The 20357-nt window shown below is 38.2% G+C and overlaps 1 non-coding gene across 1 annotated transcript; it reads left to right on the top strand.

The window, feature by feature from the left end:
- Positions 1 to 602: 602 nt before the first annotated feature.
- LOC145077599 (small nucleolar RNA R71) lies at positions 603 to 709 on the top strand. The gene has a single exon (XR_013693340.1). It is a non-coding gene; the product is annotated as a small nucleolar RNA R71 (small nucleolar RNA).
- Positions 710 to 20357: the final 19648 nt, after the last annotated feature.

The raw sequence follows: 20357 nt of genomic DNA, 5'->3' as shown, positions 1-20357 counted from the left end.
TCCAATAGTTCTCTCATTGCAGCATCGGTTTCGTTGTGTCGTTTCTTGGAGGTAGCTGCAAGGCTTGTGAGCATATTTTCAAAGTCTAGCTTCTTTTCTTTCACCGGTTCCTCATTTTGAAAGAAGCCTCTTGTCTTCATTATATTTTCTGCTCCTTAGCATTTTTGTACTAATCTTAAGGTAGCCATTCTTTCTTTGGTTTTCGCCAATCTTCATTGTATTTATCGCCACCCGAGTAACACACTTGCGGTTTTCGGTTCCCATTCTCGTCAAGATCGCAATCCTAAGTAAGGTGAGGATCGCTACAGTTTTCATACCCCACTCTAATGGCATGGATGGACTGGTCCATCTTACTCATCCTTCGCTCCATAGTCTCTAATTTGGCCAACACAGCTGCCATGCTACCATTCGCAGAGTTCACCACCCCTTGAGTCGATTCATGTCTTGGATTATGATATTCTCTAGAGTGCTTAGAGAATTCTTCAATGGGTCTTTTAACTTCAGCCAGATTTTTCTTCGTTAATTGGCCTTGAGAGTCTAGTAGTTGTCTAGTGGTGAGATATACTCCATCATAGAAGGTTGACACTTCTTGTTGTATATTGAGGTGATTTTGTGGGCAATTCCTTAGTAGACCTTTGTAGCGCTCCCATGCTTCGAATAAAGACTCTCCTAATTGTTGCTCAAAATTGGAAATGGCCATCTTGAGTTTAGCAATTTTATATGGTGGGAAAAATTGTTCCAGAAACTCCTCACGCATCTTAGCCCATGTAGTAATCTCTCCCGGTGGTAGTGCTTTTATGTCACACCCCAAAACCACGAACGGCGGAAACGTTCAGGGGTGGAGGACGTCATGTACAGTATCACAACATTGTAATATAATACACAAGCAACAACATCATCCATTGCATTATAAGTAAAGTTTTAATACATGTGTGTTCTTTCATTGTAATAAGACACCAAAAATATACAATCAAAATAAAAGACGAGACTTGTCTGCTCCGTCTTCTCAAAACCTGGCCATCGTACCTGTCTACCGTTGACCTGAGAATTCAAGTTATTTTGAAAGAGAGTATCAGCTTTAAAGCTGGTGAATTCATAAGTAATTAAGTGTCATTGTCTTGCTTATGAAAATCTGTTATGAAGGCCATGTAAACCTTTAGATGAAAATGTTGATGTAAGTATGAAAACCCTAGAAAATCCCTTATTTTCTATAAGTTTGAATTGTAGTCTTCTACCAAGACCCGAATGTTTTGTTATGACAATGTAGTCTCCTACCAAGACCCGAATGTTATGTAAGTAAAATGATAGTTTTCCTTTAATTGTTTAGTACTAAAGTACTTAGTCTAACTCATCGTTTATGTGAAAGTATCACAAAATAAAGTAAACAGGAAAATGTACTACTGTAAGTGTTGTCACTAGGTACTAGGACTAACACAACATCGCATTGAGCGAAATATATAACCTAATGAACATCCGAAGATTGTCCAGAAAAAGTAATAATGTAAGTGTCATCGCTGGGTACTAGGAGTAACACAACATCGCATTGAGCGAAATATGTAACCTAATGAACATCCGAAGATTGTCCAGAAAAAGTAATAATGTAAGTGTCATCGTTGGGTACTAGGAGTAACACTACATCGCAATAAGCGAAAGGTATAACCTAATGAACAATCGAAGATTGTCCACTTGTCCTCTGTAGCAGCAGCAGGTGGGTGGAGGGGTTAGCCCCGGTTATCGATCTACCTAGTATAAGTAGTAACCTTAGACCTCCGTAGATGGTCATCGACCACTGGTGCTAATCAGTGGGGTTCGGAATTGTAAGTCCCGCCAACATATCCCATTGAACCGGGATAGGAAAGATAATTTACACAGTAAGTACTAATAAATCATCATCGTAGTTCAAAGTACAAGTATCCAGGTAAGTGAATACAGGATAATGCACCTATGTAAAAATGTTCATGTATGGTATTCATGTATGTGTGTTCATGTAACAGGTAAGTATATGTAAACATATTCATGTATCAGGTAAGCATCTGTATATGTACTCATGTATCAGGTAATGTACTAGTATAGACTCATGAATGAACTGACTCTTGTGTGATTCCTTGTAATAGAAGTAATGTTTGATATCTTCAAATTATCCCTATGATAATTTACTGAAATATAATTGGTTGATCATGTAGGTTTATACACTCTTACTACTCAAGGGTGTGGGAAACTGAATGAAAGGTGTAAACTATAACATCGATACAGATATAAGAATATAAGTGTATATTTAGTTCAAGAATGTAAAATGGTTTTGTAAGACATCTTATTGGTTTTGAACAATAATTAACAATGACTTGATGTCATTTTAGTAAACATTTCAAAAGTAAAACATTTGATAACAATATATTTTTAAGATTTAAAACCATTTCATGCATCACATTTTGTAGCATGTGAAATCTGTTAAATGACAAACACAGTTATAAAATACATATCAATGATTCAATAACATGTTTCTTTCTACTTGTATTCCCCCCCCCCCATTAATGCATTTAATATCATTTAAAACATTGATTAGGGGTATGAACTCACCTGTAGATGGTGATTGGGATGAACTGAACGGTATAGGATTGCTAGGTGTCAAGTGAGGACTTGTACACACACTACGATCCTAATGAACATATAATCACACATATATGCACTCAATTAGTCTCAAATTACTAATTGATAATGTTAAGACATCCTAGACATAATAAACACTTTATATACGTGTTTTAAGCCCTAAGGATTGCATCTAAGCTATTGTGGGACAAGGCACTTGTGTTTAGGGTTCCAAAGGACCCCATATATGAGTTTACTCCTCTTATACCAACACACATGGAGTTTACGGTTGTAAACTCTTGATTTTACGGCCGTAAACTCCCAACCATGGGTGTATTGTGTGTTTTGAAATTCCAAATGATTGCTAGAATTATTCCAACTTGGTGGTTCAATTCTTGAAAGGGTTTAAGGCCTAGAAACACTCTCTAGAGGAGTTTACGGCCCCAAGGCCATTTCCTTTGGAGTTTACGGCCGTAAACTCCCTTGGAATGGTGCTTTTGTTGTTTTCAAGTCTCTTGCATTTGAAGGATAGGTTCTAGACATTTGTTTAAAGCTAATGAGGACCCTAGGCACACTTTGGTGCCCTTGTTTGGTGTTTACGGCTTAGGAGCATTACCAGGGCCGTAAACTCACTTCAAGAGGTGATTTTGATGTGTTTTTGTCCTTCAATTAAGTGGGAACAATTCCTAGTAAATGTCTAGGGCTTTAGGTGTATTAAAAGCACCATTTGGAGCTTGAATTTGGAGTTTACGGCCTAAGAAACTCTTGGGCCGTGAACTCCCAAACTTGGGTGGTTTTTGCTTGATTTCATGTCCCTAACACACTTGTAAATGAGTCTAAGGCAGTAGCATAACACAAGGGTCGGTCTAGCCTTCGTTTCGGGAGTTTAGTGCCCAAGAACACCTTGGGGAGTAAACTCCTAAATCTAGTGATTTAGCCTTGTAAATCATGTTATAACTACATATAAAGCTTTCTAATACTACTAGAAAGAGTTACTCACATTTTGGTATAAAAACCCGAAGATCCGTGAGAGAGAAAATGGCTTTTCTCTAGTTGGAAATGTGAATAATGAATGATTTTTGGTTCAGAATTCTATTTATAGTCCTGAGATATTTTTGGCAGAAAATATTTTTATTCCTAAAATGATCTCTAATATAATAGAGTGTTGGAATAACAGTGTTGCAAAAAACCCTAGTGCATCCACTCTCCTGATATCTCCTGAAGTGTAAACCCAGAATTACTCAAACTTACACGAAAAAGTCTGAAAATTAGTTGTGACTGCTATAACTTCTATTGAAGTGATATAGTTTGTACAGAATGGAAATTTCGGGTTGTCACATCATCCCCCCATTAGAAGGAATTTTGTCCTGAAATTAGAATTTAAGCAATTAAGAAGTTACAAATAACTAAGAGAAAAGATAAGGGTATTTCAGTTTCATCTGATCCTCACGTTCCCAAGTGAATTCCGGTCTACGCTTTGCGTTCCAGCGGACCTTCACTATCGGGATACGGCTCTGCTTTGTTTGCTTGACCTCTCGGTCCATGATCTCTACTGGTTCCTCCACGAAGTTGAGGCTCTCGTTGATCTCGATCTCGTTGAGTGGAATAACAAGAGTCTCGTCAGATAGACACTTTTTCAAGTTCGAGATGTGGAAGGTAGGATGTACGTTACTGAGTTCGTGTGGTAGATTAAGTTTGTAAGCCACAGGGCCGATTCTCGCGAGAATCTCGAAAGGCCCTATGTATCTTCGATTGAGCTTCCCACGCTTTCCAAAGCGTATCAAGCCCTTCCAGGGTGAGACCTTCAGTAGGACTCGGTCGCCCACCTGGAACTCCAATGGTTTCCTACACTTGTCAGCGTAGCTTTTCTGTCGGTCTCTAGAGGCTTTTAGTCGTTCACGAATTTGAACGATCTTCTCTGTCGTTTCCCGAATGATATCCGGACCCGTGAGAGTGCTTTCGGGAACTTTTCCCTTAGCTAACTGGGTATCACCCACTTCAGCCCAGCACAGAGGGGATCTGCACTTTCGGCCATAGAGGGCCTCGAATGGAGCTGCCTTTATGCTCGTATGATAATTGTTGTTGTAGGAAAATTCAACAAGAGGTAAATGGGTATCCCAAGCTTTTCCAAAGTCAATCACACAGGCACGCAACATATCTTCTATGGTTTGGATAGTCCTCTCACTTTGCCCGTCGGTCTATGGATGGTAGGCTGTACTCATGTCTAGCCTAGTTCCTAGGGAACTTTGTAATGACTGCCAGAACCTCGAAGTGAATCTACTATCTCGGTCCGAGATGATAGATAAAGGAACACCGTGCAGCCTTACAATCTCCCTAATGTAAGTTCTGGTAAGTTTCTCCATCTTGTCTGTTTATTTGATCGGTAGGAAGTGTGCAGACTTGGTCAGTCTATCGACGATGACCCATATGGAATCAAGTCCACCCGTCGTCTTGGGCAACTTGGTTATGAAGTCCATAGTGATCCGCTCCCATTTCCATTTTGGTATCTCCGGTTGTTGTAGGAGACCGGAGGGTTTCTGGTATTCGACCTTGACCTTTGCGCGAGTAAGGCATTTACTCACGAAGGTAGCAATGTCTGCTTTCATGTTAGGCCACCAGTATAACTTTTTAAGATCCAGATACATCTTATCTAAACCCGGGTGGACGGAATAACGCGTGTTGTGAGATTCGGTCATGACCAAGTCTATGAAGCCACCCTGTTTCGGTGTCCAGATCCGATCCATGAGGTATAAGGCTCCGCCACCCTTGATTTCTAAGTTCTTATCCATCCCTCTAAGGGATTCACCCACCATGTTTTCAGGTTTCAAAGCATCGAGCTGAGCCTCCTTTATTTGTGTGGACAAGTGTGAATGGAGGGTTAGAGTCAAAGACTTGACCCTACGACCAGAATATTCTTTCCGACTTAGGGTGTCGGCTACTACATTGGCTTTACCCGGATTATAACGAATATCGCACTCGTAATCACTGAGTAGTTCGACCCACCGCCGTTGTCTCATGTTGAGCTCCTTCTGTTCGAAAATGTGTTGCAGACTCTTATGGTCTATAAAGATCGTGCTTTTTGTACCGTACAGGTAATGTCGCCAGATCTTCAGAGCAAACACAACTGCTCCTAGTTCCAGATCGTGGGTGGTGTAGTTAACCTCATGTGTCTTTAGCTGTCTCGAGGCATAGGCTATCACTTTACCTCGCTGCATCAGAACACATCCGAGCCCTTGGTTTGATGCATCGCAATAGACCACGAAGTCTTCTATCCCTTCGGGGAGGGACAGTATTGGTGCGGTGCACAAGGCTCGTTTGAGCGTTTGGAATGCTCTTTCTTGTTTCTCTTCCCAGTCAAAGGCCATGCCCTTCTGGGTAAGTGTTGTAAGAGGTTTTACTATGCGGGAGAAGTTCTGAATGAACCGGCGATAGTAGCCAGCTAGACCTAGAAATTGACAAATTTATGTAGGTGTCTTTGGTGCTGACCAGTTCTCGATGGCCTTAATTTTGGAAGGGTCCACGTGTATACCTTCTTCGCTAACAACATGGCCCAAAAATTCGACTCGCTGAATCCAAAATTCGCACTTGGACAACTTCGCATAGAGCTTCTCCGATCACAATGTTTCTAAGATTTTACAGAAATGTTGGTTATCTTCCTCCTTACTTCGAGAGTAGATGAGTATGTCATCAATGAAGACGATGACGAACTGATCCAAGTAAGGACGACACACCCTATTAATCAGATCCATGAATACTGTGGGCGCGTTAGTTAATCCGAACGGCATCACTACAAACTCGTAGTGCCCATAACGAGTTCAGAAGGTTGTCTTGGGAACATCCTCCTCTAACACTCGTAGTTGGTGATATCCGGATCGTAGATCTATCTTCGATAAGTAATTGGCTCCTTGAAGTTGATCAAACAAATCGTCAATGTGGGGCAAGGGATAACGATTTTTAATGGTAAGTTTGTTGAGTTCTCTATAGTCGATGCACATGCGTAACGATCCATCTTTCTTCTTGACGAACAAGACCGGTGCTCCCCATGGCCAGAAGCTTGGTCGAATGAATCCTTTCTTGATAAGTTCGTTAAGTTGACTGGAAAGTTCCTGCATTTCAGCCGGTGCCAGACGATAAGGATATTTGGCTACGGGGGTAGCCCCTGGCACTAAGTCGATTCTGAACTCGACTTGGCGTTGCGGTGGTAAACCAGGAGGTTCTTCTGGGAATATGTGGGGGAAGTCGCGTACTTCTGGGATGTTCTGAATGTCTTTCAGTTCTTGACTGGTATCGACGACGTGTGCGAGGAATGCATGGTACTCCTTCCGCAAGCACTTCTGGGCGTGAATGCACGAAATGATGCGAAGGCTCGTACTAGGTTTGTCGCCGTAGATAACTAAGGTTTCGTTGTTAGGAAGGTTAAGACGAACTGCTTTTTCGAAGCACATAATGTCAGCGCGAAGAAGACTCAACAAATCCATACCGATGATAACGTTGAAACATTTAATTGGGACTGGCATGAGATCTATCTTGAAAGTATGGCCATCTATAGTTAAAGTACAACCTACGTATATGCAGTTTGTACTCTCTGTTTTCCCGTTAGCCATTTCTACCATGAATGAACTATCTAATGCAATGGTTTTTGTTTAAGCAGGTGTGCAAATTTGTGACTTACAAAACTTTTCTCGGCTCCACTATCGAAAAGTATGCAAGCATATGAGTTATTGAGGAGGAACGTACCAGTAACTATCGTAGGATCAGCTACCGCTTCCTCGTGGCCTAGGGCCATAACTCTTCCTACTCCTCCATCCATCCTCGCTTTAGGGCAGTTCCTCTTGTAGTGACCCACCTCGCCACAACCGTAGCAAGTTTGGCCCATACCGGCATTTGGAACCTGGGCGGCTTGAGCTGTTGGAGCCTGGCAGAAACGGGCTATGTGCCCCTTCCTGTTGCAGTTGGTGCATTGCATCTCCGTGCAAGGCCCGCGGTGGTGGAAGCTGCATTTGTTGCACTTCGGGAGCAATCTAACATAAGTTTTTGCTGGTAAGGGGTTCGCAGGGACAGCGGGAGTCACTGTGGCAGCATTGATTGCCACAAGTTGTTGTCTCTTGGAGGATCCTTGTGAAGCCCCCTTTTCCTCTTAGACCACCATTTCTGGTTGTTGTCAGGGTTGGACTTTTGGGGTACGGGTGTAGGGATTGTTTGGTTCTGAGGTTTCCGGTGATCGATGAGAGATTGTGCCAGTTCCTTGGCGCTATCGAAGGTAATAGGCCTGGAAGCGATCACACTTAAATGGATCTGGGGCGACAGTCCCCAGATATATCTCTCTATCTTTTTGCTCTCAAGAGAAACCATATCAGGGCATAAGTTTTCCAGATCACAGAACCTATTTGTGTAGGTCGTGATGTCGGATCCAACCATTTGAAGACCCCAGAATTCTTGCTCGAGTTTTTGTATTTCACCTCGAGGACAGTATTCTTTAATCAGCATGTCTTTCAACTTTTCCCAGCTGATGGAATATGCCACCACCAAATTCAGATAGTTAACATGGCTGTTCCACCATGTTAGTGCTCTATCAGAGAAGGTACAAGCTGCAAACTTGACCTTGTTGCCCTCCTGACAAGCACAAATTTCAAAGACAGATTCCATCTTTTCAATCCATTGTCTCAACACCATAACACCCCCAGTTCCATTAAAGTTGTGGGGTTTGGCGTTTGTGAAGTCCTTGTAGGTGCATTCCCGAGGGTGTCCATGGCTTTCGCCGTGGTTCGAGGGTGGTGCACCTGATCCTGATCCACTAGGGGCAGGAGCATTGATTGCTGACACAGTAGCTGCAACTGCTGCTGTGAAAGCTGCCTGGAACATGTTGGCATCGAAAGGATTAGGTGGTTGAAGCGGTTCAGGTGGTGGTGGAGGTGGTGGTATCGGTGCTTCGTTGTTTTGGTTTCGCCTTGGATTCCTGCGTGGCGACATCTTTAACTGTACATTTAAAAGATGACGACATGGATAAGAATAAATGATTATTGAATGTGTCTCATGGACTAAATCCCCATAGCCCAACAACAGAAGGAATAGTATGACTAAATGAAGAAGATAGCATTTGGATAATAATTTCCATAAGATTAGATATCTGTCAATAATACTGGAATTACAGATGTAACAAGTTCGGGAAAAATGGCCTAAAAGTAGGCCTTACATCAACCAAGATGGAAAATTTAGACATAATTAAGACTAGATCAAGACCTAACAGGTATAAGATTTATACAGATAGGAAATTAGACCAAAGTTTTACATAAACTAGGTTATATCCAAAAGATGAGTCGACGATATTCTATCGGCGACGAGAACTGCTAGCATGAGTTCTTGATCCCGACAGTAGACGTTCAATGTCCCTTATACGCCTGTCCGACCTTACTTGCTGAGCTTGAAGTTCTCTAACTTCAGCTCAGGTTTCAGCAGGTTCCCTCTACAGATTTGCATTGCGGACCAGAGTCCTTTCATGAGCAGACTCTAGTTGGCGAATGTGGACAGTGTTAACACCAGAGTTGGCGTCAACTTCCAAGACTTGATTGATAGTCGCCTGAGCCATTATCGAGTTCCAAGAAATCCTACGCACCATAATTGGTAGGACTCTATCAGCAGAACCTCCTTCAGTGAGGTTGTAGAAACTTTGGTCTCCATTGTAGGGAATGGGCTGACCCTGTTCATGACTCCATGTATTCAAGTTAGTGGCCCACAGAGGTGTGGGTCCTTGAAATGCTGGACGCGGGTTCAGGTTTGGGTTTTGAGCACCTAGGGGTAGGTTGTTGACTTCAGGCTCTGAGTCAGAACTATCGGAAAACCCTCAGCATGGTGATCATCCAAAGGGATTGGGTGATCATCTTTTGGTTCTGCCTCTAGCCAATCAGCATTGCCTTGGTTTGGGAAGTACCGGTCGCCATGGTGAAATCCAGCCATTTTAATCTACATGAGAAAAGGGATATAAGAAATAGCTAAAATAGATGAACTAACTAAGATAATTACAGTAAGGCTAAATACCCCTATGGTATTTCTTTATAGTTATGTTGGTAAGTTTTTAGACTTGTTGCCATGTCACAACCATTCTTGGGCATATGCTAATCACTCCTCGGACCAGCATAGTTGATCAGGCTATGCCGTTCCCAAGACTGACCATATATCCCCAGGCTTACTTGTGATATTCAACAATCGTAATACTTTTTTTCTTGTCATTGTGACACTTATTTTAGTATGAATGCAGGCACGTACACTTTGTTAAATATTTTATTATTTAAAAGTATAACTCATAGACAGAGTGTTTTAATCCCAATGTATTTATAGTTAGTATATCTTTTATGGGTTGATATACTTTATTCACTATAAACAATGCTCTGATACCAATCTATCACACCCCAAAACCACGAACGGCGGAAACGTTCAGGGGTGGAGGACGTCATGTACAGTATCACAACAGTGTAATATAATAAACAAGCAACAACATCATCCATTCCATTATAAGTAAAGTTTTAATACATGTGTGTTCTTTCATTGTAATAAGACACCAAAAGTATACAATCAAAATAAAAGACGAGACTTGTCTGCTCCGTCTTCTCAAAACCTGGCCATCATACCTGTCTAATGTTGACCTGAGAATACAAGTTATTTTGAAAGAGAGTATAAGCTTTAAAGCTGGTGAATTCATAAGTAATTAAGTGTCATTGTCTTGCTTATGAAAATATGTTATGAAGGCCATGTAAACCTTTAAATGAAAATGTTGATGTAAGTATGAAAACCCTAGAAAATCCCTTATTTTCTATTAAGTATGAATTGTAGTCCTCTACCAAGACCCTAATGTTTTGTTATGACAATGTAGTCTCCTACCAAGACCCGAATGTTATGTAAGTAAAATGATAGTTTTCCTTTAATTGTTTAGTACTAAAGTACTTAGTCTAACTCATCGTTTATGTGAAAGTATCACAAAATAAAGTAAACAGGAAAATGTACTACTGTAAGTGTTCTCACTGGGTACTAGGACTAACACAGCATCGCATTGAGCGAAATACGTAACCTAATGAACATCTGAAGATTGTCCAGAAAAAGTAATAATGTAAGTGTCATCGCTGGGTACTAGGAGTAACACAACATCGCATTGAGCGAAATATGTAACCTAATGAACATCCGAAGATTGTCCAGAAAAAGTAATAATGTAAGTGTCATCGCTAGGTACTAGGAGTAACACAACATCGCAATAAGCGAAAAGTATAACCTAATGAACAATCGAAGATTGTCCATTTGTCCTCTGTAGCAGCAGCAGGTGGGTGGAGGGGTTAGCCCTGGTTATCGATCTACCTAGTATAAGTAGTAACCTTAGACCTCCGTAGATGGTCATCGACCACTGGTGGTAATCAGTGGGGTTCGGAATGGTAAGTCCCGCCGACATATCCCATTGAACCGGGATAGGAAAGATAATTTACACAGTAAGTACTAATAAATCATCATCGTAGTTCAAAGTACAAGTATCCAGGTAAGTGAATACAGGATAATGCACCTATGTAAAAATGTTCATGTATGGTATTCATGTATGTGTGTTCATGTAACAGGTAAGTATATGTAAACATATTCATGTATCAGGTAAGCATTTGTATATGTACTCATGTATCAGGTAATGTACTAGTATAGACTCATGAATGAACTGACTCTTGTGTGATTCCTTGTAATAGAAGTAATGTTTGATATCTTCAAATTATCCCTATGATAATTTACTGAAATATAATTGGTTGATCATGTAGGTTTATACACTCTTACTACTCAAGGGTGTGGGAAACTGAATGAAAGGTGTAAACTATAACATCGATACATATATAAGAATATAAGTGTATATTTAGTTCAAGAATGTAAAATGGTTTTGTAAGACATCTTATTGGTTTTGAACAATAATTAACAATGACTTGATGTCATTTTAGTAAACATTTCAAAAGTAAAACATTTGATAACAATATATTTTTAAGATTTAAAACCATTTCATGCATCACATTTTGTAGCATGTGAAATCTGTTAAATGACAAACACAGTTATAAAATACATATCAATGATTCAATAACATGTTTCTTTCTACTTGTATTCCCCCCCCCCATTAATGCATTTAATATCATTTAAAACATTGATTAGGGGTATGAACTCACCTGTAGATGGTGATTGGGATGAACTGAATGGTATAGGATTGCTAGGTGTCAAGTGAGGACTTGTACACACACTACGATCCTAATGAACATATAATCACACATATATGCACTCAATTAGTCTCAAATTACTAATTGATAATGTTAAGACATCCTAGACATAGTAAACACTTTATATACGTGTTTTAAGCCCTAAGGATTGCATCTCAGCTATTGTGGGACAAGGCACTTGTGTTTAGGGTTCCAAAGGACCCCATATATGAGTTTACTCCTCATATACCAACACACATGGAGTTTACGGTTGTAAACTCTTGAGTTTATGGTCATAAACTCCCAACCATGGGTGTATTGTGTGTTTTGAAGTTCCAAATGATTACTAGAATTATTCCAACTTGGTGGTTCAATTCTTGAAAGGGTTTAAGGCCTAGAAACACTCCCTAGAGGAGTATACGACCCCAAGGCCATTTCCTTTGGAGTTTACGGCCGTAAACTCCCTTGGAATGGTGCTTTTGTTGTTTTCAAGTCTCTTGCATTTGAAGGATAGGTTCTAGACATATGTTTAAAGCTAATGAGGACCCTAGGCACACTTTGGTACCCTTTTTTGGTGTTTACGGCCTAGGAGCATTACCAGGGCCGTAAAATCACTTCAAGAGGTGATTTTGATGTGTTTTTTTCCTTCAATTAAGTGGGAAAAATTCCTAGTAAATGTCTAGGGCTTTAGGTGTATTAAAAGCACCATTTGGAGCTTGAATTTGGAGTTTACGGCCTAAGAAACTCTTGGGCCATGAACTCCCAAAATTGGGTGGTTTTTGCTTGATTTCATGTCCCTAACACACTTATAAATGAGTCTAAGGCAGTAGCATAACACAAGGGTCGGTCTAGGCTTCATTTCGGGAGTTTAACGCCCAAGAACACCTTGGGGAGTAAATTCCTAAATCTAGTGATTTAGCCTTCTAAATCATGTTATAACTATATATAAAGCTTTCTAATACTACTAGAAAGAGTTACTCACGTTTTGGTATAAAAACCCGAAGATCTGTGAGAGAGAAAATGGCTTTTCTTTAGTTGGAAATGTGAATAATGAATGAATTTGGTTCAGAATTCTATTTATAGTCCTGAGATATTTTTGGCAGAAAATATTTTTATTCCTAAAAAGATCTCTAATATAATAGAGTGTTGGAATAACAGTGTTGCACAAAACCCTAGTGCATCCACTCTCCTGATATCTCCTGAAGTGTAAACCCTGAATTACTCAAACTTACACGAAAAAGTCTGAAAATTAGTTGTGACTGCAAGAAAAAGAACCTTTTACAACGCGCAAACCACGACACTCATTGATTTATGTTACACAAAAGAGAGTGATATTAAAAAAGTGACATCTCTTCAAAAAATTCAAGGATTCAGGTCGCGCATGGTTGCGTGCCCTTAAATTAGTGTCTCATGTAAAAAAATTAAAAACATGGAGGGCAGTTTATCTAAAATGTGCGTCCTCTGTGAATGTCGCTTTATGATTTTTACTCAAAACGCGCATTCTTAAAAGGGGGAAATGAAATCCTCTTAAAATTCTAAAATTTTGGATACCCCGCTTCAAGATCTCCCATCGCTCTCTTCTTCCTTTCTCTCTACAAACCCTAATCACGATACCATCTCTGCTATAAACCTCGACAACTCATATAAACGTTCTATAATTTTTTTCTTAAAAACTCGCGTTCATTCCTAAAGATGACAAAATGGCGACCAGCAACTACGGCTTTTATTTCCCACTTACATATGAGAGTTTCAAAAACACTTCCCTCACGTACGCTTTTCTTCTTAAATCTCACATCTATTTAGGGTTTTCGCATACAAGAACTCTATTTGACTCATCACACACCAGCCACCAGCTATTAAGGGAAGACGTCAAAGCATTCATAGGCCGGATGTAGCAACAATAGAAGATTCACCTCGCCTCGCCTCGCCTCGTTAATTCGACAACCTCTTTGGTCACCTCTCCTCCAGTGACCTCGTTCTCACTTCTCATCGTCGGAGACCCAGGCACCTGACCTCGTTAGAGACTATAACGATTGCTCAAATTTACACCCCCTAGTTCGACTATGATATGTTTTGTTTTTTCTCTCTTCCTAATATTTTCGTTCTCCTATCCTCACTCCTCCATAATTTCTGAAAAATCCCGAAGCTTACTAGTTTTCTCGTGACAAAAATTACATATTAGTTGTTTTAGTCAATAGAGTTTTCATGGCAGCATCTCTCTCTCTCTCTCTCTCTCTCTCTAAAACTATTACCCTCCATGGCCACGTCTCCATTTCTATTATCTTATATCTTTTTCAAAATTGATCCCTATCTGTTTTTGGTGGGTGATTAATAAATAAATTGAACTCCCCATGTCAAATATCTCACATAATTAGCTTAAGGTTCTTGGGGTTCTTGGGTTCAGCTCCTGGTGTGTTTGGCGTCCTTGGTTGGTGGTTGAAGGCGTAAGTGTATACCGGTCATGGGCATTTTTGGTAAATGGTAGATTATAAGTTTTTTCTTGTGGCTGCCTGGGTTCTTTTGAGGTCAGTGGGTTACAACAATCTTTCGATTTTATTTTTGCTTATCTATTCTGGATTGTATTGCTTTCGAAAATAGTGGTTACTTATTCAGGTGCATTTTGGTCAGCTTGTTAATTTTGATAGAATTCGGTATTACTGGGAAAAAAAATGGGTGCATCCGTGTTCCTTTTTATCGCAGTAGCCTCTTCTTTGATATTTTTTTCTTCTAATCTCCTTGGTTTGAGAAGCAGGGGCTGCTTGATCAAAAGTTTTTTTGTTATTGGTCCATGATTGACAAATTTATGGAAGGGTTTCTTGTTCTTCATACTGCTGATTTTCATCCTAGTTAAGACTATTGGGTTCATTGTTATGTCATATACAAAGGGCAATACTGGAATCTTCTTGTTTGGTTTGCGGTTGATCAAAATATATTTTTTCCTTTTGAAAATGTTGCTGCTGAGTTTGATTCTTGCCATGGCTGCTGGGTTAACTTTAATTTTGAAAGGGGCAATTTTGGAATTTTAAAAGTGTAAAATGGGATAAACCCCAAATCTCATAGAGTTGACATCACAAATGCAGTGGAACTAGTTGTTTCAACATCAGAAGCATTAACAATCCACACATGTATGTCTATTTTTAGTTTCATGGATCAGCTTCAAAATGTGGCCTTTAAATTTGCACGCTAAGTGTTTGTGAAAAGTCCTTATCAATGATTTGGCATTTAGAGGCACCTTTTGGGATTGAGAAAGTTGGGCCTTCTTGAGTTGATCTATTATAACGTTAGAAAGGGTTAGAATTTAGAAGAATGAACTCAATTTATATGAATGTTTGATTTTATAAAAAAAAATATGAATTTTTAGCGTTGTTGTTTCTCTCTCAATTTCAGATGATTCATTATGTAAAAAAAAGATAGAAATTAACTTTACAACAAAACTGTTCCTTTTTTTGCTTTTCTGTTTATCTGGTTTTACATAGAAGTTTCAATTCTACCGTATAAACTTGCCATGCGAATGGCTCCTAATATATTTCCTCTTGATATAACGTAAGAATAAAATTAATTTTTTATATTATTTGATATACTTATTTTTCTTACATAATTTTTTTATTTTTTATTTTTGGTATTGCAACGTGTTGGATATGCATTCCAGCAAATTTACTGGAGTGAGTTGGGTGCTTGGGCTGACGGAGTTCTTGGGAGGGAGGTGATGTTAAAATTATTTTCTAAAGAAAGAGATGACAGATTGATACACCATCTCATGGCTTCAAAGAAGCTTCATCCATCCTTAATATATGCCCAGAGTGAATATAATGTGTAAGATGAGAGTTTTGATGAAGATTATCACAATCTTCATTGATGTTTTGAGAATACTTTCATTAATTGTTCTTATCTTGTGGTTTGTTAAGCAGATTATGGGAGTACTTTTGGCTGCAGTTCTTAGACCACAAGAAGCTCAATGCCTTTAGCTCAATACATTACACGAGTGCTTTTAACATGCTTAATAATGGAACATGTAATGAGATTCACAAGCCCCGAGTGAGTATTCAAGAATCATACTCTTTCTATTTCTAGTTCTCCACACTTTCAACTTTTGATTTATACACTTTTCAATATGCGTATTAATGAGTTGATTGAGGGTATTTGTCTTGCTAACAATAAGGGGGAGAAAGAAACGGTTGTTGATCAGTCCAATGTCACTATTCAACCCCATAATCAACCTTCTATTACAAACAATGACAAAGGTCCAAAGTGAAACAGTGGGTCTTCTTCTAGTCAAAGGTTAGAGAAACCACCATCTACCCCTAACACCCAAAAGGAATCTTCTTTAACTGTAAACCCATCTTCCACCATGGTTAGTGGGCCCATCCAAGATGAGTCCATACCTACACGGACTTCTGATTGGGCCTGTGTTCTTGAAGCAGCAGCCCAAAGAAGGACAGAAGTTCTTCAACCATAGAATCTTCAAAACATGTGGACTAAAGGAAGAAACTATATGAAGAAATCTCAAAAGAATTCTACTTCTTTCATCATAAAAGGTGGAATCAATGAAAAATTGAATCATGATATAGGAAATAATCAATAAAGAGACCAAAACTCAAACTCAAACACAACTTTAGCTTCTATCCCCCATCGATTGCTTTTTTATTATTCGGGTAATTAATATCTCTACCTTTTTTTATTTAATTCACTAATAATATCTATACATATACATCTATATAAAAAAAAACCTTTTTTTCTATATTTTGAAGGTATGCACCTGTTCTTAGCGATTCGGTTGTTGGTGAGCTGAAGTTGTCAGAGCCAATTGATGTAATTCTCCTAGGTATTAATTTTGTATTTTTCAAGATTTATTTTATATACTTTTCTTAAAATGCAAACTTGTTAAATATTCTGTTACATTTAAGATATTACAAGAATTGAGATGCTTGCGGTTACTGGTAAGGATTTTAATCCTTCTACATTATAAAACTTACTTTGTTTCGTATTTTCAAATATTAAATACTTATTTTATCAAATCGTATTAAAAAATATAAAAGATAGGTACATTTGTTCAGAAGAGAACAAATCCTTTAAGCCATTACAATCATAATGTTCTTGCCCATATAAGCTGTGATCTGATAACATTGGTAATTTCTTTAGATGTGAATTCATTGTAACAGATACATTTGGAAGATCGAGTGAACCGGCATATTCTGAAACTGCCCTGTTTCCCCTGGTCTTGTCTTCTAGACTTGACCTTATTTCTCTTCTTATCTGTCATTTTTGTTACTTTGTAGTTTCAATTAATATATAAACATGTTTCTTGGATTTTTTTTTCAGGAATTCCTAAAATAGAGAAGCTAGAAATTGAAGGGAAAGGTTTCCATAGAAACTTATATGCAGTTCGTGGTAATTATAGTGGAGGAAAAGAGGGTAAGAATAAAATCATGTGGCTTAGATCAATGGTTGGAAGTCCAAATCTTATTTCCATTCGCGATATCTTTTTTCTTTTACAAAATTTTACCACTTTATGAGAAAGAAAGTGAAATGTGGGTCTATAACTTGTCTTTTTTTATTGTAGGTGAAACAGAAAGGATCATCAAACATATGATCAAACTATTTAGGCTAGTATTGTCTGTTGCTGCTTCTCCTGCTCCTGCTCTTCCCCCATCATTTTCTTCCATTATGCAAAGGGTATTTTAGGTTATATGATTAGAGAGTACCATGTATTCACAACACATTAAGTGAAGCTTCAAAAGTTACAGCAACTAAGAGGAAAATGATCTTGATGTTCATGGTCTATTTAATGAGTAAGCATTAGGATTTTACACTCAAGTTAAATCTTTTCATTTTGTAATATTGATTGGGGAACCTTTTTACTGCAAATAAGTGAAAGAGTTTCCTTGCTACTTTCTGAAATCGAATCCCTTCTTCATCATTGAGCGAAATCCTCTTTCCAGAAACAACCCTTAAAAGACCATTCAACATCAAGGTCCCAAACCATAGTTATAGCCCATGATTTGCACTGCTACTCACACCTTCTCATCCTTCTGTTCTTTATCTTCTGTTATCCATCCAATATACAAACCTCGACTTTAAATACTGCTCTTGAATTTATGTGCTCATGCGGACACTAGATCTGATAGAGTACCCACCTCCTGCCAATCTTCAATCAATTCGCCTTTCCCTTCATGTAATTTATATGTCTCAATTCCACTATTCTCATGTATATATTTATAGTTCTTACATCTATTTCTATTCAAATGAGACTTAGTATGTAATTTAATGTATTATTGGTCTGATATAGTAGCTAAAGCTCTAACACCTACATTATAAGCCGTTTTTTTTGTTTTTACTAATTTGAACTTATTATGCTCAGGTTAGTGATGACGGAACTTCTTGTTGGATTATGTTGCTTCCAGCTGCCATATCTACATAATTCTTGTTTTCTGTTCCTCCAATTTTCTTTCTTTATTTACTTACTTGAAGTTGGCATTTGGTTTATGCATATTAGGTTTGGTATTAGGCAGCATATATAATCTCTTTCATGCAAGTTTAAATTTTTTAGAGGTCTCTTTGGCAGATTCTTTAGTGGATAAAGGAAAGGATAGCCTCCTTATACCTGAACAAACTCAGGTAAGCTTTGACAGGGTATTGTTGTTATTCAAGTAGTCCCAACATTAAATTGTTGTAACTTTGAATGTTTGACTAATGTTCATTGATGTATTATTGTATAGAATCTTAATGTTTGAAGGTTGTGGACTCTACTATAGTGAATCGCTACCCTCATCGGTCGGAAATTCAGATGATAGTATTAGATGAAACCGAGAGTATGTAGCGAAAAATTTACTAACAAAAAAATACATTACATGACATGATATGTTGGTTGAGTAGCTTTATAGGTTCTCATGGGTGGTGTTAGATGGAATTGTGATGATATACTCTCTAGTTCATAGGATCAAGGATTCTTTATTAACCTGAGGTATTATATGCAACGAACATTCCATGTTTGATTCTTCTAATAATTATATTAGCATATTAATTTTTTGACTTTTATTTGATCAGGTCACAAGAATTATCGGAGCAAGGGTTCATTAGTCTTAAAGAATTATGAAAGGCAAGGTGCAACTCTACTTAGTTGGAATTTGATGTTTATCATCTTTGTGTATATCTTTTTAGTTTGTATAGCATTACATTGCAGAAGGTGTCCCTTAATAGCAATGTAGTATTGGGTTATATAGTTAGGGAAAACCTCTTAATTAATAACAATGTATAGTTAGATCCCCTTAATATCAATGTATTACATATATATGGTATTTTATTTTTCGTTATGAGACATTAAATGCAAATTTCATTTGAAAATTAGTAAATCTATAAATAATATTTTTTTTAACATTTAAAATTACGATACGCAAAAATGTGTGTCATCTTCATTTATGACATGTCCTTTCTTGACAGGGCTTCCTTGATACGCATTGCGTGTCATAAACACGCGCATCGTAAGGTTACGATAGGCAAATGCATGACATCTTCCTTTATGACAGGGCCTTCCTTGATACGCATTGCGTGTCATAACTGCGCGTTGTAAATGCGTGTCATCATTGGGCATCGTAAATAGACGACGCGCAAAAGCGTGTCGTCTCTCTTTATGACAAGGCCTTTCTTGACACGCATTTGTGCGTCGTCTGAGCGTTTTACGACACTCATTGCGCGTCGTAAAAGGATGTTTTTCTAGTAGTGCCTGGACTAGCAAAATCGGACTCACCGAGTCCATGGGGGGACTCGACGAGTTCATGCCTAAAATCATCCTACTTGTCGAGTAAGTTCATGCACTCGATGAGTAAAATGCCCAGATGTAGTTTTTCGAGTTTTGTTGCTTGAAATGGACTAGAAACATTACCCTAAACTGTTTTGGTCTTTTAAAACTTGTTTTAGATGGTGTAATGGTTATGCTAATCCATTTTCAATGGCCATTATCAAATTTCAAGTTCTATATGGTTTATTTATGATTCTAGAAACTGTTGATAAGCATGTTCATGAATTTATGAGTTTAGAAGATCATAGGAATTATTTGTAAGTTGCTTGTTAGTTTAATTTTTGATCATTATGTGTTTTAATGGAATCCATAATTTGTCCTCAAGTTATGGATTACCAAAAGTCATTCTTTTAAAGTCCATTCAAGAATCACATAGGTTACATAAAATGAGAAGTATCTTATTTTAATAAACCATTAACTCATAAGTTATTAAATATGAAAAGTTTCAAAAGTTACAAAACATGCCCTCAAGTTTTGGAACATGTAAAGTCAACTTCAAAACTTTAGTTCCAACCCCGAGAATTTTAAAATTTAAAATTCAACCCTTATACTTTATAATATTATAAGTTTAATAATAATTATATATGTATAAGAACAAGTCGTTTTACCGTTAGTAAGCCTCATTTACGAAGTCGGTCTATAAGGGGGGGTATAAGGTTGCTGCCTATAAAAGTGCAGCTTAATGGGTGTCCACTCTCACCCACCACTTCCTTGATCGGTGGAGGGTTGTTAGCTGAACAGGTTAGACAAGGACTTTAAATCTTCATTAAAAG

The sequence above is a fragment of the Lactuca serriola genome, chromosome 9 (genome assembly GCF_051521515.1).
Source record: "Lactuca serriola cultivar US96UC23 chromosome 9, Lser_US96UC23_V15, whole genome shotgun sequence".
NCBI classification, from domain to species: Eukaryota; Viridiplantae; Streptophyta; class Magnoliopsida; order Asterales; family Asteraceae; genus Lactuca; species Lactuca serriola.
The sequence above is the reverse complement of the archived record's forward strand: the minus strand, read 5'-3'. Positions and strand labels throughout refer to the sequence as shown.